General features: G+C 40.3%; 1 long non-coding RNA gene across 1 annotated transcript in view; it reads right to left on the reverse strand.

Annotated features, from left to right (window-relative positions):
* The window catches only part of LOC148147952 (uncharacterized), a 39,659-nt gene extending 28,388 nt beyond the window's left edge, over window positions 1-11,271 (reverse strand). Inside the window, exons 1-2 of the long non-coding RNA XR_015759270.1 lie at window positions 11,193-11,271; window positions 10,467-10,529 (exon numbers count right to left, since the gene is read on the reverse strand). This is a non-coding gene — a long non-coding RNA (uncharacterized LOC148147952). The remainder of the gene's footprint in view (window positions 1-10,466; window positions 10,530-11,192) is intronic.
* Between the last annotated feature and the right edge of the window lie 3,958 nt (window positions 11,272-15,229).

Raw genomic sequence — 15,229 nt, forward strand, 5'->3', positions numbered from 1 at the left:
CACATTCCTGCTCATTTTGTAAGACAAGCTGGGCACAACAAGAGGATGTAAATTAAAAGGGGTTCCCCCTAATTCCTAAAGTCCTTACCCCATACTTTGGTACCAATGACACAAAGCACAACAATGAATTTAATCTTCGCCCGGTATGTTGATCCTTCATTAACACACCAAGCAACAGCATATGGTCACAACACCAGTTGCTCAGTATGTTCTCACATACAAAAGCTTATTAAGGAGTGGTCACTTAGCCAACGAAACACCTGCACATCTTCCCATGATGGACCAGCTCATGCTTCCAGCTATTGCCCTAATATTTGGGAACACTACAATTTTATACATCTCCATGACCCATGCACAAGGCATATAAAATATTGTCTTAAATCAGATGATCAGACTTAGAAAACCCACCTTGGCCACTCTTCTCTGATCATACAGGCTCTCACTAATGTGCTACCTGTGGTGCATGCCTAAATAGGTGTTACCTCCTGGGCAAAAAGAACACCTTTCACCTTCACCACCCCTTCCCTCACAACTGGTGGCCATTGTCCATTCAATCTGTGTGTGGGAGGCACTATTTTAATGACATGTCTCAACATGGGGGTAATGGTATGTATCAGTGTATGGACTTCTGGTAAAATAATCTTACTTTGTCTCAGCAATATTGTCTTCAGTCAAGATCTTCTTCACAGCTCCATGTTCACACCATTCAGAAATAATTTTTGGAATGGCAAACTACAATCCAAGAGAATACCTGGTGTGGAGGGGGTTGCCAATTATCCAGGAGCTCATACTAATGGAGGCGGCAACAATTAACATTATGGTCAGTGCACCACAATCCATTTCTAATCTATGTAAGATTGCATTATACAGAAGCAAGATAAAACAGTCAATCACAATGCAAGTAGTCAGCACTATGAATGTTGTATCAAGCTCCTACACTAAGGAATCTTGTGGTGACAACTTCAGCTGAAGCTCAGGCAACTGCTGTCCTCCAGCATTTGACAAGCTCTAATGTTCTCCACGACTTATGTAGAGACATCAAAGGGGCTTCTGTCGTATCATATCTATCTCTCATCACTGCAAAAAATGAGATACAGATGCATATGCATTCAAGTATCACTATGTGAGTAGCCTGTTCTTTCTCCGAGAACAGAAATTTATTCAGTTCAAGATTTAAGAACATAAAAAATACAAACAGGAGCCTACCATACAGCCCTGCTATTCAATGTAACCATGCCTGATCCTGGGTTTCAACTCCATTTTCCCACCTCTTCACATATTCCTTGATTTCCCAAGAAACTATAAGTCTATTTATCTTTTCTATAAATATTCAATGATACAATGATGGTGTCTTCAGAAACTTCTGTTGTAGAGCATTGGCTGAATCGCCTCATCTCAAACTCATGATCAGCCCCTTACCTGAAAACTGTAACTCATTGTCCTAGATTCCCCAGCCAGAGGGAACAATGGACTGGATTTTCCAAGGAGTGGCAGGCTCACAGTAAAAGAGGAGAGCTCTCAATGTTTGGATGAGATTCTGATCAGGTGTCCTCAGAAGTGTGGAGGTGCACTTCAAGTCTGACAATTCTTTTGTAGAATGAAACCCTCATGAGGTTGGCAGCCACATTCACTTTGCATAGCAACCAGCAGCATTGAAATTGAAAGGTTCTTCCTGCCACTTTAACAGCAGCTGTTAAACAGTAATTACAAAAGGGTAAGTGTGATTTGAAGGTGCTGAGTGGGTAGGGTGCACTTGGGAAGGGTGCCGAATGAGAACCAGGTAGGGTGTTTTTGGGTTGGATGCCAGATAAGCAGAGTGCCAGATGGAGAGGAGGTTGGATGTTGGGTTGAGTTGGATCCAGCAGTTGAAATGAGTCACCTGACTTTCTGCTCCAATTCTGTTCCTTTCCATTGGTGCCATCATTAATCTGCTCTTTTCAGCAAGTACATTGATTATTTGTAAGGGACAGGTTGGAGGAAAGTGTTTAGGGGACTGGATCCTGTTTTAAATATGCAAATCAGTCCTCAATTGTAATTTTAACCTCCAGACTATCGTGAGTCGTGAGTTCATGGAATGCCCTGCCAGTAGCAGTGGTAGACCCTCCCTCTTTATGGGCATTTAAACGGGCATTGGATAGGCATATGGAGGATAGTGGGCTAGTGTAGGTTAGGTGGGCTTGGATCGGCGCAACATCGAGGGCCAAAGGGCCTGTACTGCGCTGTATTCTTCTATGTTCTATGTTCTATGCAGAAAGGTCCATGACGTTTGAAAGGAAACTGAAAACATTTCTTTTAGAAGATATTCTGTTTCTTCCTGTTCCTCCTCAATCCAGAAGGAAATCTTCTCTGCTCCATTTCCCCTTCCTCAATTGGTTCCTCTCTCAACACATAGCTTAGTTTCAGGATCCATTTGGTCAGGTCCCCTGCCGCCCAACATCCACGAGCTGTGTATCTCATCCTGACAGGTTTAGACACAAGACTGACTCTGATCATATGTTAATTCATCTACTTACATTATAGGACGTATTTCAAACATTCTTACAGGTAGTATTAATGCTTCTTTCAAATGCACAGTCTATCAATTAAGTATGACTCTAAGTCAGAAGCCAAGGAGATTGCCTATAAGATGTAATGAGCCCAAAACCAGAAGTTTAATTCAAGTGGTGAGCATCTCCATTGCAAACAAGAGTCTGCTACAACATAACTAGGAAAAATGCATTGATAATCAAGTTCCATTGTATCACAAGTCATCACAAATGTGTGAATACTTAATTAAACTACCAAGATGATCAATTTGCCTGACTGATTGGCAGTCAGGACAAAAACAATTCACTGCAGGCTTCATCACAAACATATATTTTATTATAAACACATTAATTCTCTAACCAATGACAAAGAAAATGAAAGGATTTACTGATCTACAATTACATGATTTAACTACACTCTTTTAAAATCCCAAGTGTACACTCAAAAACAAGTAAGATTAACAAAAGACAAATAGATTGACACAAATATTGAAGTGGAAAGTATAGGTAGTGAAAACAAAATTCTCAAAGCCCAAAGTCCATATCACAAATTGTAGCATTATTCCTCAGTCTTGTTGATTTTAGCAATGATAAAATCATGAGGGGCATGGATAGAGTAAATAGACAGTGTCTTTTCCATGGGGTGGGGGAGTCCTAAACTAGATGGCATAGCTTCAAGGTGAGAGGGCAAAGATTTAACAGGGACCTAAGGGGCAACCTTTTCATGCAAAGAATGGTGCGTATATGGAATGACCTGCCAGAGGAAGTGGTGGAGGCTGGTTTAATTACCACATTTAAAAGATATCTGATGAATACATGAATAGGAAAATTTAGAGGGATACGGGCTAAATGCTGGCAAATGGGACTCGATCAATTTAGGATATCTAGGTCAGCATGGACTAGTTGGACCAAAGGGTAAATTTCCTTGCTGTATATCTCTATGACTCAATAACTCTATCAAATGGATCTAGGTCCTTCTTGTATTAGAATTCTTTGTTAACTTTCATGGTTTTCTTTTCTGTTTTCACTCACAGAGAGAAGGAAGAAAGATGTTCTCTTGCCAGGTCTGGTTGCATTGTTCACATCAGTCTGCAGCAAACTGTAGCTCAACAGTGACTCCTGGCGCCACTCTGACTCAATAATGTAATAATGTCACTCTTCGAAAAGCAACATAGTCTTGTACAATTAAAAAGGTGCAACACTTGCTTTTGCCAATTTGCAAAATTCTCCTGGTTTAGCAACCATATAGAATTGTCTGACTTCCATTCCATTTAGAGTCCCAAAAGGAAAGATACTGATCCTTTGCCTCCCTACCACCATACTGTGAACCTTCAATTCTCCTTTACTTTCATAATTAATAGTAAATTAGAGAGACAGCTAAATAGGCAATGTCAGTAATATTTAGCCATTGTATATTGCTATTGGAAGGTACTGTGTGGCGTAACATTAATGTCCTCCCCTTTAGGCTAGAAGATCCAAGTTCAATCCCACCTGTCATGAAGGTGCATCATAACATAGAGTCATAGAGATGTACAGCACAGAAACGGACCCTTCGGTCCAACTTGTCCATGCCGACCAGATATCCCAACCCAATTTAGTCCCATCTGCCAGCATCCGGCCTATATCCTTCCAAACCCTTCCTATTCATATACCCATCCAGAAGCCTTCTAAATGTTTCAATTGTACCAGCCTCCACCACTTCCCCTGCAAGCTCATTCTATACGCATACCACCTTCTGCGTGAAAACGTTGCCCTTTAGGTCTCTTTTATATCTTTCCCCTCTCACCCTGAACCAGTCTGAGCAATTTCCTTAAAAAAATGTTTTGCCACACAATGATAACATTGGAACTCTAAACAAATTTGATCACATGCATATATTAATTTTTACTGAAGGAATGCATATTGCAACATTTTGGGATTCACTAACAAAAACAGAAAGTGCAGTTGGACTTAACACTGAGGCAATACTCCTTTTACACAGTTAAGGAATATAACCATAAATTCTACCTGCATAAAAATGTCATATAAATAAAGAGATTATGAATATTGTGCACATCAGATAGATAGAAAGAAAATATGCTTTGAGAAAGATACGGAATCTACTTTTTAACTACAGAAATTATCTTAATGTACAGATTTAAACACAATCCTAACAGAACACCTCTAACTTAAATCTATTCAGATGTTCAATATTTCCAGTCTGTTCAAACAGCTGTGGAGGAAAGTATAAATTAAGTAAACACAATGCATGTGCCTTCAAATAAAAACAGTGAAGATTAAATTTACATGCAATCTGGATACAAACAAATTATTACTCAAATGTAGTTTGTTGTTAAACCACACTAATTATTGGTTCCCTAATCAGCTCATTACATGCAACTTTAATTTGGTTCTGTCACAATAGAGTTGTATATTAACTTAAAAATTGAATAAAAATATTCACCAATTACAGTTTGCAATCATTATGACAAATAAAAGAAAATAAGCAAATAACTTGCCTTTATAGAGGAGCTTCTATGACCTCAGGCCATCCTAAAGCACTTTATAGCCAATTAATTCCTTTTGAAGTCTAGTCTCTATCATGATGTAAGAAAAAACATGGAAGCCAATTTCTGGAAAACAAGTTCCCACAAACTGTAATGAACTGTATAGGTTTTTGTTTGTGACATGAGGGGAAGGATGAGTCTTAGCCAGGACATGGGATGATCTTGCTACTCACTGGGGAAAAAATGGGATCTTTTGTGGTAATCTTTAAGACAGACAGAGTCTCAGTTCAATATGGACAAAGTGAGATCTGCAGATGCTGGAGACCAGAGCTAGAAATGTGTTGCTGGAAAAGCGCAGCAGGTCAGGCAGCATCCAGGGAACAGGAGAATCGACGTTTCGGGCATAAGCCCTTCTTCAGGAATGAGGAAAGTTTGTCCAGCAGGCTAAGATAAAAGGTAGGGAGGAGGGACTTGGGGGAGGGGTGTCGGAAATGTGATAGGTGGAAAGAGGTCAAGGTGAGGGTGATAGGTCAGACTGGGGTGGGGGCGGAGAGGTCGGGAAGAAGATCGCAGGTTAGGAAGGCGGTGCTGAATTCGATGGATTTGACTGAGACAGGGTGGGGGGAGGGGAAATGAAGAAACTGGTGAAATCCGAGTTCATCCCTTGTGGTTGGAGGGTTCCTAGGCGGAAGATGAGGCGTTCTTCCTCCAACCGTCGTTTTGTTGTGGTCTGACGATGGAGGAGTCCAAAGACCTGCATATCCTTGGTGGGGTTGGAGGAGGAATTGAAATGTTGAGCCACAGGGTGGTTGGGTTGGTTGGTCCGGGTGTCCCAGAGGTGTTCTCTGAAACGCTCCGCAAGTAGCCGGCCTGTCTCCCCAATATAGAGGAGGTCACATCGGGTGCAGAGGATGCAATAGATGATGTTCCAGCAGGCTAAGATAAAAGGTAGGGTTCCAGCAGGCTAAGATAAAAGGTAGGGTTCCAGCAGGCTATTCTCCCAATTCCTTCGACTCCGCCGCATCTGCTCCCAGGAGGACCAGTTCCAAAAACGCACAACCCAGATGGCCTCCTTCTTCAAGGATCGCAATTTCCCCCCCGACGTGGTCGATGATGCCCTCCACCGCATCTCTTCCACTTCCCGCTCCTCCGCCCTTGAGCCCTGCCCCTTCAACCGCCACCAGGACAGAACCCCACTGGTCCTCACCTACCACCCCACCAATCTCCATGTACAGCGCATCATCCGCCGTCATTTCCGCTACCTCCAAACGGACCCCACCACCAAGGATATATTTCCCTCCCCTCCCCTATCAGCATTCCGTAAAGACCACTCCCTCCGTGACTCCCTCGTCAGATCCACACCCCCCACCAACCCAACCTCCACTCCCGGCACCTTCCCCTGCAACCGCTAGAGGCGCAAGACTTGCGCCCACACCTCCCCCCTCACCTCCCTCCAAGGCCCCAAAGGAAACTTCCATATCCGCCACAGATTCACCTGCACCTCCACACATCATCTATTGCATCCTCTGCACCCGATGTGGCCTCCTCTATATTGGGGAGACAGGCCGGCTACTTGCGGAGCGTTTCAGAGAACACCTCTGGGACACCCGGACCAACCAACCCAACCACCCTGTGGCTCAACATTTCAATTCCCCCTCCCACTCCACCAAGGATATGCAGGTCTTTGGACTCCTCCATCGTCAGACCACAACAAAACGACGGTTGGAGGAAGAACGCCTCATCTTCCGCCTAGGAACCCTCCAACCACAAGGGATTTCACCAGTTTTCTCATTTTCCCTCCCCCCACCCTGTCTCAGTCAAATCCATCGAATTCAGCACCGCCTTCCTAACCTGCAATCTTCTTCCCGACCTCTCCGCCCCCACCCCAGTCTGACCTATCACCCTCACCTTGACCTCTTTCCACCTATCACATTTCCGACGCCCCTCCCCCAAGTCCCTCCTCCCTACCTTTTATCTTAGCCTGCTGGACAAACTTTCCTCATTCCTGAAGAAGGGCTTATGCCCGAAACGTCGATTCTCCTGTTCCCTGGATGCTGCCTGACCTGCTGCGCTTTTCCAGCAACACATTTCCATCTCAGTTCAATATAACATGTAAAGTACAATACTTCTGACAACGCAGCACTTTCTCAATTCTGAGCCGAATCTGTACCCATGTCCTGAAGATGTATTCCAACTCCTAATGCTTTCACTTGCAAACAATTATATTACTCATGACCCATAGTATCTTTAACAAAGCAAGTGTCCAAAAGTGCTTCACAAAACAAAACTAAAATGACAAGCAGTACCAGAAGAGAGAACATGAAATGTCTGGTCAGTAAAGCAAGTTGAAAATTAAGCTAGGCTAGCTTGGAGGAGTGCTTGGAGAATAAGGTTAAGATGTCTGAAAACTCTTCTGTTTGTTGTGGTATGGCCACCCTCAGCGACATGGATCCTCAAAAGGTCAATGTTGGAGCATTAAAAATAATGGAAGCTGGAAGGTGAGCAAGGTGCAGCAAGGCCAAGAATGAATTTTTAATCAAGCACAAGTATATTGAATTCAATACATCGAAAATAGGGATTTATAAACAGTAATATTAAAGCAGGGCTTACTGTGGGTCTGGATCTGTGAGTAGAGATTTTAATGAGTGGGGTTTGAATTTATATCGAGCAAATACTTGGATGGCCAACAAAGACTACACTGTAAAAATAAAGTATTGAGAGTCAGGAGGTTCACCTGGGGTGAGGAGAACATTATCATAGGTGTAGAAGTAGGTAGAATTAATGGAAAATAGATAGCAGATGGATCGGAAATTAACAACTGGATGTGACGGGACACTTTATTTATACATAGTCAGATGCGGTTCATCCAAGCTGCCAGTGAGAAGGGTGCAGCCAAGGGAATCCATATAGTTGGTGAGAGCTTCAACCTTTCCAATCTTAAACTGGAATAATTCATGTTCATTTTCATAATTTGATTTTGGATGAGAAACATGACCGTTTATTCATAAAAAATTCAAGGTCGATGGCTGAGAGGCAAAGCTCAATGACTTAAGCATAAATAGGAAGCTGAAATTATTTATATAGATAACTGCAAATAGGTAACATTTAAAAAGAAAAATGAAAAGAACCTAGATGAATTCTATAGGATGCCTACATGAATAAGATGAGAGTTGATTGTTAGAAATATGCTGACCATATTGGGAAAGGTAGGAGTCAAATTAAGAGAGTGCACTCTAAGGGAAATGTACTAGTGAGAAAAATGGATGGAATACTGAACCATACAGTTGCCAAACAGATGTTAAAAATAAGAAGCATTAAAAAGAACTCATGGGAGAGTACAATCATGGCCATGGGGTGTGCTTTTACCAACTTGGATCAGGACAGTTTCTGAGCTGTTGGCAGGTGGAGCAGGACTGTATGAAAGCAGAAGAAAAAAGTGAACATTAAGCTGTGCAACAATGGCAAGTATAAGAGCAGGATCAGTGATACTTTCTATTGTAATTACAGCTTTTCAGTGAATGCATAACCTTGAGGAAGTAGTTAAATGTTTTACAGGTTGGAATTTCAGAGTGAAACTAGAATTAGATGATTATTTAAAACTTGATAGAATTGACATTCCTAAGCTTTTATTTATAGAGACCCTCTAAGAGAATAAAGAAAGTCAACAGCTATGGAATGACAACTCAGAGTGTTACATATGATGCAAGTCATATGGCCTCACAAATTAAAGTCATAGATTAAATGCACCTATTATCATTATACAGATGGGAACACATATTCTGGTTGCTTCACTGTAATACTGTTTTAAAGTGTTACCATATGTCAAACCATAACGTCATATTATAAATTCAATTCTCAACTTTTATTACTGTTCTCAGATACTGAGAACTCCAATAGTATATTTTAAAGGATTATAATGCCCTGTAAGATAGAAATATCATTGAACTAAATTGAAGTATGCAATATGGCTGTACTATCACATGGTAACATCTTTGAAAATAATAATAGATTAATCTTAGTACTTTAACTTTGTCCCATTGAAATTCCTTCCATTTTTCAACATAATATAACCCTTGAAACTGTACTTCTAATAGAGTTTTATATCTAATCATAGATGCTCTATAGGTTTGCTAAATATTAAAGTTGTATGAAACAAAATTTAACAGGATAATCTCAGTTTATACGTGAGGATATGCAGTGATCCCATAGAACCACTATCAACAATTTACATCTGCATCGCATTTTTAACACATTAAAAAAATCGTAAGTTACTTCAAAGGAGAATTATCAATTACATTTTGACAATAAACCATTTAAGAAGCTGATATTCAAATCCTACCCTTTGTACAGGCTTTTAAGAAGCATGCTAAAGGAGATGAAGTAGATAACAAGAAGTGCTGAGACAGAGATGATGTGATGTATGGAGGTGGAAGTAGTTTGTCTTTATAAATGGTCTAATTCCATCAGAGTTAGTTGGCAAAGAGAGGAATGGAGTTGTTGTCTAATGAATAGAGTTTGTGGCTTCACTATTCCCAATATTTAGTTAGAGGGAATTTCTTCTCATCCAGTATTGGATGTCAGACATGCAGTATGGTAACCAGAGGCAAAAGGTTAAGAGACATACTGGTGTTATCAGCATCTATATAGAACCTAATGTTGTGCTTTTGGCTACATATAAATGAGAAATAAGATGAAATAAATGATATATTTAGGTGTGGAAATGGAAAGGACAACCATTGCAGTTGACTCTCTGGCTTCAACTAGATAGATAAGAATGGAACCAGGTGAGTAGAATCCCAACCTCTCCAAACTGGATGATGGAAGTAGGGGTTGGAGAATGACAATATGGCCAACTTTGTCAAAGGCAACAAACAGATCAAGAAGAATGAGAGGAATCAGTCGCAGACATATATGTAATTTTGAGAAAAATAATCAATGAGTGTAGTGACACTAAGGTTACAAAGATTTTCTTTTTAAATGTCTGTTGTTACTTAGCTGATCAAAATGAATCTTTTCTATTGGAAATAGTCATTTTATTTCAGGTCGACAAAATCTGTCTCTCTAGCTAGGCCATTTTTGAACCTTTTATCAAAAGATGTTTTAAAAAGGGATCTGTTGATTCTTTAATGTTTCTGAAAGTTTTGTTTCTGAAATTCTTGAACGTATTCAAATATTTCAAAAATATTAAAACAATAAAATTTGTGTTAATAAACATTCTGTTACCAAAAGGATATGTAAAAATTATTACATGTTGTTGCATCAAGGTACTGAGAAAACACAGCTATAGAAAAAAAAATGAACAATTATAACTGGGAACACAGGCCATAGGCAACATAAACTACAATGCACGAATCACCCGGTACTAATTACAAGTGCTTATAACTTCCAGTACTTCAGGCACACTATTTTCATTAACTTGTAGCCTCTTGAAACACAAAGAGTTTAAGGCACGAACCCTAGGCAGATGTTCCTCTTCTGCCAAGGTGAACATTTGTGATTTAAGGGGCTTTCTTATTGTCTGTAAAACAAAGATGTTTCCTATTACATTTTTTTTTCTAAATTGGTATTTTGAACAAAACATAGTGGTGACTATTGTAAAACCAAAATGAGAACAAAGTACAGACATAGGCCACATCTCTGTTTATAGTAAAGTCTGAAAAAAATGGAAATCTCTTAACTTGGTACTTTTGAAGTGGTGAGAACTGTAACTTAAGACCTTTCGATGTAAAGTTGTAACTCATATTTTCGATTATTAAAACTTAACTTTACTTTAAAAGGTATGCATCAATTTAACCTAACTTTTTCCATAAACAAGTTAAAAATTTAGTAGCAGCTGTTATTTGACCCTGTACATGACTACAGACATTTGACATGCTGACAGATAATCAGTAAAACTAGTGGGAGGACAGAGTATCAGTCATACCATATTGATAATGCCAAATTATAATTAATGCATGGTATTTTGGAACAACTAATTACAAAATGATAAATATTAGAAAATTAATTTTAAAACGTATTCAACTTTCCTGTTCAGAAATTGGACTACTTAGCTTTCGATGTTTTGATAGAATAATGACAAACACCATCCTAGATTATTTCTGTCCACCTTTTTTGCTGACTTCAATAGTTATCCTATACATACAGAATCATCATGCATAAAGAATCTTCCAGATTGTCTTACCTTAAGGCACATACCACAGTGTTTAGAAAATGATTCAGTCACAAATAGGTTATGGTCAGCACTAGAAGTGGGACATAAAGCATATCCCAAGGGTATTCATATGTATTTGGTTCACATAATGCATTAGAAGTTAATCTGGTAAAAGAACTGAGCAAAGAGGGGGTTTTTTCTAAAGATGGTTTTAATGGTGCAATTCTTTTATGGATTGGTTCCAGTGCAGCTGGAGCCCGTATGAGTGCTAATTATTCTATTGTTGTGTGATGTGGTTTCAGGATGTTTATGCTTTGAACATTTTCTTCAAACAAAATTTCAAAGTTCCAGTAATTATAATGTGATGCATTGATATGTCCATGAAAAATGTAGAAAAGAATGAAAATATCCCATATGTAAATATATTTTTGTTGTCATAAAAATAGATTTGTAGACAAGAAGTGAATGCTGTCCAGTTGCTCTGGTTTCCTTTAATATTTTAGCTGTTGTTCACTTTGACTCTATTTACTCTTGTTTCTATGTCACATTCTTTAAATTTCTGCTATTTGTAGTGTTTCATCTCTTCTAGCCCTTTTTGTATATTTGAACTGAGAATATTGTATACTTTTGGGACCAAGAATGCACTTCTCCACAGGTCATCAGATTGTCAGATACTGAAGTCTGAGGTCCACTGGGAAATCCAGCTCCTCCAGACTTCACCCTCCCCTCCCTCCCTATACCCCCAGACTAAGAACATTGCATGGATTCAACACTGTGAACTGACTCACTCTGACACCTTGCCATTTCCATTCCCCCCCGCCAATCTACACCAGCACTAGCAGCAGGGTCACCCACTCCCACCCTCACTCACTCCCTCCCTTTCTCTCACCTCAGGAGAAACAGCCTGAAATAGGATAGAGAGGTACAAGCCGGGTGGTGGAGGGTCTGACATCCAATCCGTCACCCTCCTTCCCCTGACATGGGGTGGACCCTGGCACGAGCCAGAGATGAGGTTGGTGCAACATTGAGGGCCAAAGGGCCTGTACTGCGTTGTAATGTTCTATGTTCTATAATAATGAATGATGGCTGAGGAAATGGACCAAGTCACAGTAGGGGAGAGTGAATGCTGCACATGGCTGTTCAGGTGGGCAAAGACACCATGTGTATTTGACGCTACAAGCTGGGTGCAATGAATAAGGTCTGAATCTACTTTCATTGACTGCAGGCTAGTTCGGAAGGAAAAAGGACAAGTACCTCTTATACTAGGAAAGATGTCCACCACTTCTTGAAGAAGAGTTGTATTCTATCTGAAGACAGATTAGACCTGAAAGTTCCCTGACGTCAGTTTGGAAACTTTGGTCCAAGCAATGAAGATGAAGGGAGTTCCTCAGAGAGCAGTAAATCTTCCAGGAAAGAACTCTGCTCTCAGTGGAAGAACTCTGCTCTCATGTCAATGCTAAATGTTTCACTTCCAGGACATGCCTGCAGCCAAACCGAGCTTAATGACCATGCCAGATTGTCAATGTAGAATCTCGATTACCCTCGCCTCACATCTGCATCCCCACTTGTCACAACACTTCCTTAACATACTACCTATTGTCTGGTTCCTCCTCAAACAAGTTACTGACATATCTGACCAGAATGTTATGGATGAATTTGCCCAGGTGTCCTACAATGCTGAAGCATTTAAATCAATATGAACACAAGCCAGTACCAAAGCAAAAGAGTCCTACTTTATTAGGAACAAAGTCACAATAATTTTTAATACTAAACATACGATCCTTAATCCTACTTGGCTCCTTAAGGTTACAATACTTCCCGAGTCACTTGTAAATTTGCACGGTCGCTCTCACTATGCCGCTGTCTCTGGGTCTGCAAAGCTGCTTTTTCCCCCTCTCTCTCTCTCTCTCTATCTCTCTTTGGATGGCCAGTGCCCTTGCCATGCTGGTCTCCTCAGAAGGCCTTAGATGATTCCAGAGATTCCAAGAGTGGTTCCAAGAGAATGGTCTGCAGGTGAACCCATGTTTTTAATACTTTTTAGATGATTTTCTGGAACTTTCTATCATTCTGACTGATCAGAGAGGTATATTTAATAGTTTGAATAGTTTGAAGGGTCTATCATTGAGATGGCATGCTACTGTTAGTTTCTTTGTATAGCAGGACCTGGTGCTTTCTGTCTGAGTCCTCTTATGTTTAGTGGATAAGTTGGTGGGGACACCTGGCTGCTGTGTTTGCGCCGTGGCTGATATGCAGGCTTTTGTGATTTCAGAGTTTCACTTGGCCAATGTGCCCAGCATCCCTTGCTGTTTGGCCAAGTTAGCAATCCATCTGTGTTTTAGCAGCCAGGAGGCTCTACATACCCTTCACTCTTGCTAAATCACAACACCACCTTAATCCCATCTCCTTCAGCTCCTTCTCAAACCATGTGACAATGATATGTTCAAGAAAATGATAGAAAGACTTTTTCATACTTGCATACTTTTAGTAAATGCAAAACCCCAATGAAATGGTTAAAAGGTCTTCAGGTTAGAATTCCAGAGTGAAGCTAGGATTGGACAATTGTTTGGAATGTGACAGGTTTAACAGTTTTCAATCTGCTATTTCGAGAAAGTGCCTATAATACTGTTAAGGTAGTCAACAGTAATGGAATACAAGTATTAAATATGATGCAAGTCATATGGCCACAAGTATTAACTATATAGATTAACTATACCTATTAAAGTACAATGCGAACATGTTTTTGGCTGTTTCTCTACTGTTGTTCTAAAATGTTACCACATGTCAGATCATAATATCATATTTTAAATACATTCCTTAATTTTCATCGCCATTTGGAGAGGGTACGCTGAAGGAGGAGTCACATGATCCATCAAAGGTCACATAGTACATCACTGGCACAGGTTAATAGCTGAAGTAAGAAGATAGAATTCTTCAGGCGTTGGCACTCTGAAGAGTGAGAATTCACTGGTGTGTTACAAAGGACTAAGGTACCACGAGAGCCTGGATTGCCAAATAAAATCACCAATGGCCAGAAACAAGAAAACATAGGTTACCAAATGTTGGAGAAAAATGCAGACAGATTTTGAAAATTGCCTTTACAGGCAGGGTTTTCACATCCCAAGAAGGTGGAGGAAAGGGCAAATGATTGGTTGGAATGGCATTAGGCAACTGAACTCCCTTGGCTGCTAACCTATAGTTATGGAAATAAGCTAAGAGTTTCTGATGAAATTTAGCGGTAATGCCACAAGCTATCTAATGATATTATGTAGTGATTAAGTTCAATTAATGCATCTTTGTATGAAATTTACTCTACACTGCACCACCAACCTCTCACCACACACTAAACACTCACCCAGTAGTACTTTCTGGAACTCAAAATTCAGGTCTAACATCTAGATTGCAACCTTACCTTCACCTACCTACCAATACTACTAAGGCGTGTCAACTTAAAACTAAGATAAAGACAAATTTCTTCCCTCAGAGTGTTGTGAGTCTTTGGAACTCCTCGCCACAGAGATCTGGTGGGGGTAAAGTCCTTATGTACATTTAAGGTTGAGATAGATATATTCATGATCAGTAGGGCAATCAACAAGGGTTGTGGGGAAAGTGCAGGGAAGTGGACGTGAGGATTGTTGGATCAGCCATGATCCTATTGAAAGGCAGAGCAGGCTTAAGGGAACTAAAGTCTTATGGTACCCATCTCACATCTATCACTTGAACCTTCGACAAAGAACCAGTTATCAGCAATGACAAGCATAAATCTCAAACATAATGCAACACAATACTGACATTTTGCCCTCTCTCTCGCAGGATAATATGGTACACAACACAAGGGAGGCAAGGACACCGACATGTCTTGAATGACCTATGGAGGATATAGCTGTAAGCATTATGGGGATGGCTGCCACTTGACCCCAGATTTCTTGGTTCACACTCCACCTTCATTCTGTCATGCACAGCTTCCTCTCCTGATTATCAGACCTCAGTAACTCCCTCCCATCCAGCTACAGAAGTTGAGCAGCAGAGAGATGTCAACAGCACAGCAATGATGAAGACGGTCCACAACT

This window comes from Chiloscyllium plagiosum, unplaced genomic scaffold (assembly GCF_037043375.1).
Source record: "Chiloscyllium plagiosum isolate Xiang-an unplaced genomic scaffold, Cpla_swu_hap1 HiC_scaffold_14, whole genome shotgun sequence".
NCBI lineage: Eukaryota > Metazoa > Chordata > Chondrichthyes > Orectolobiformes > Hemiscylliidae > Chiloscyllium > Chiloscyllium plagiosum.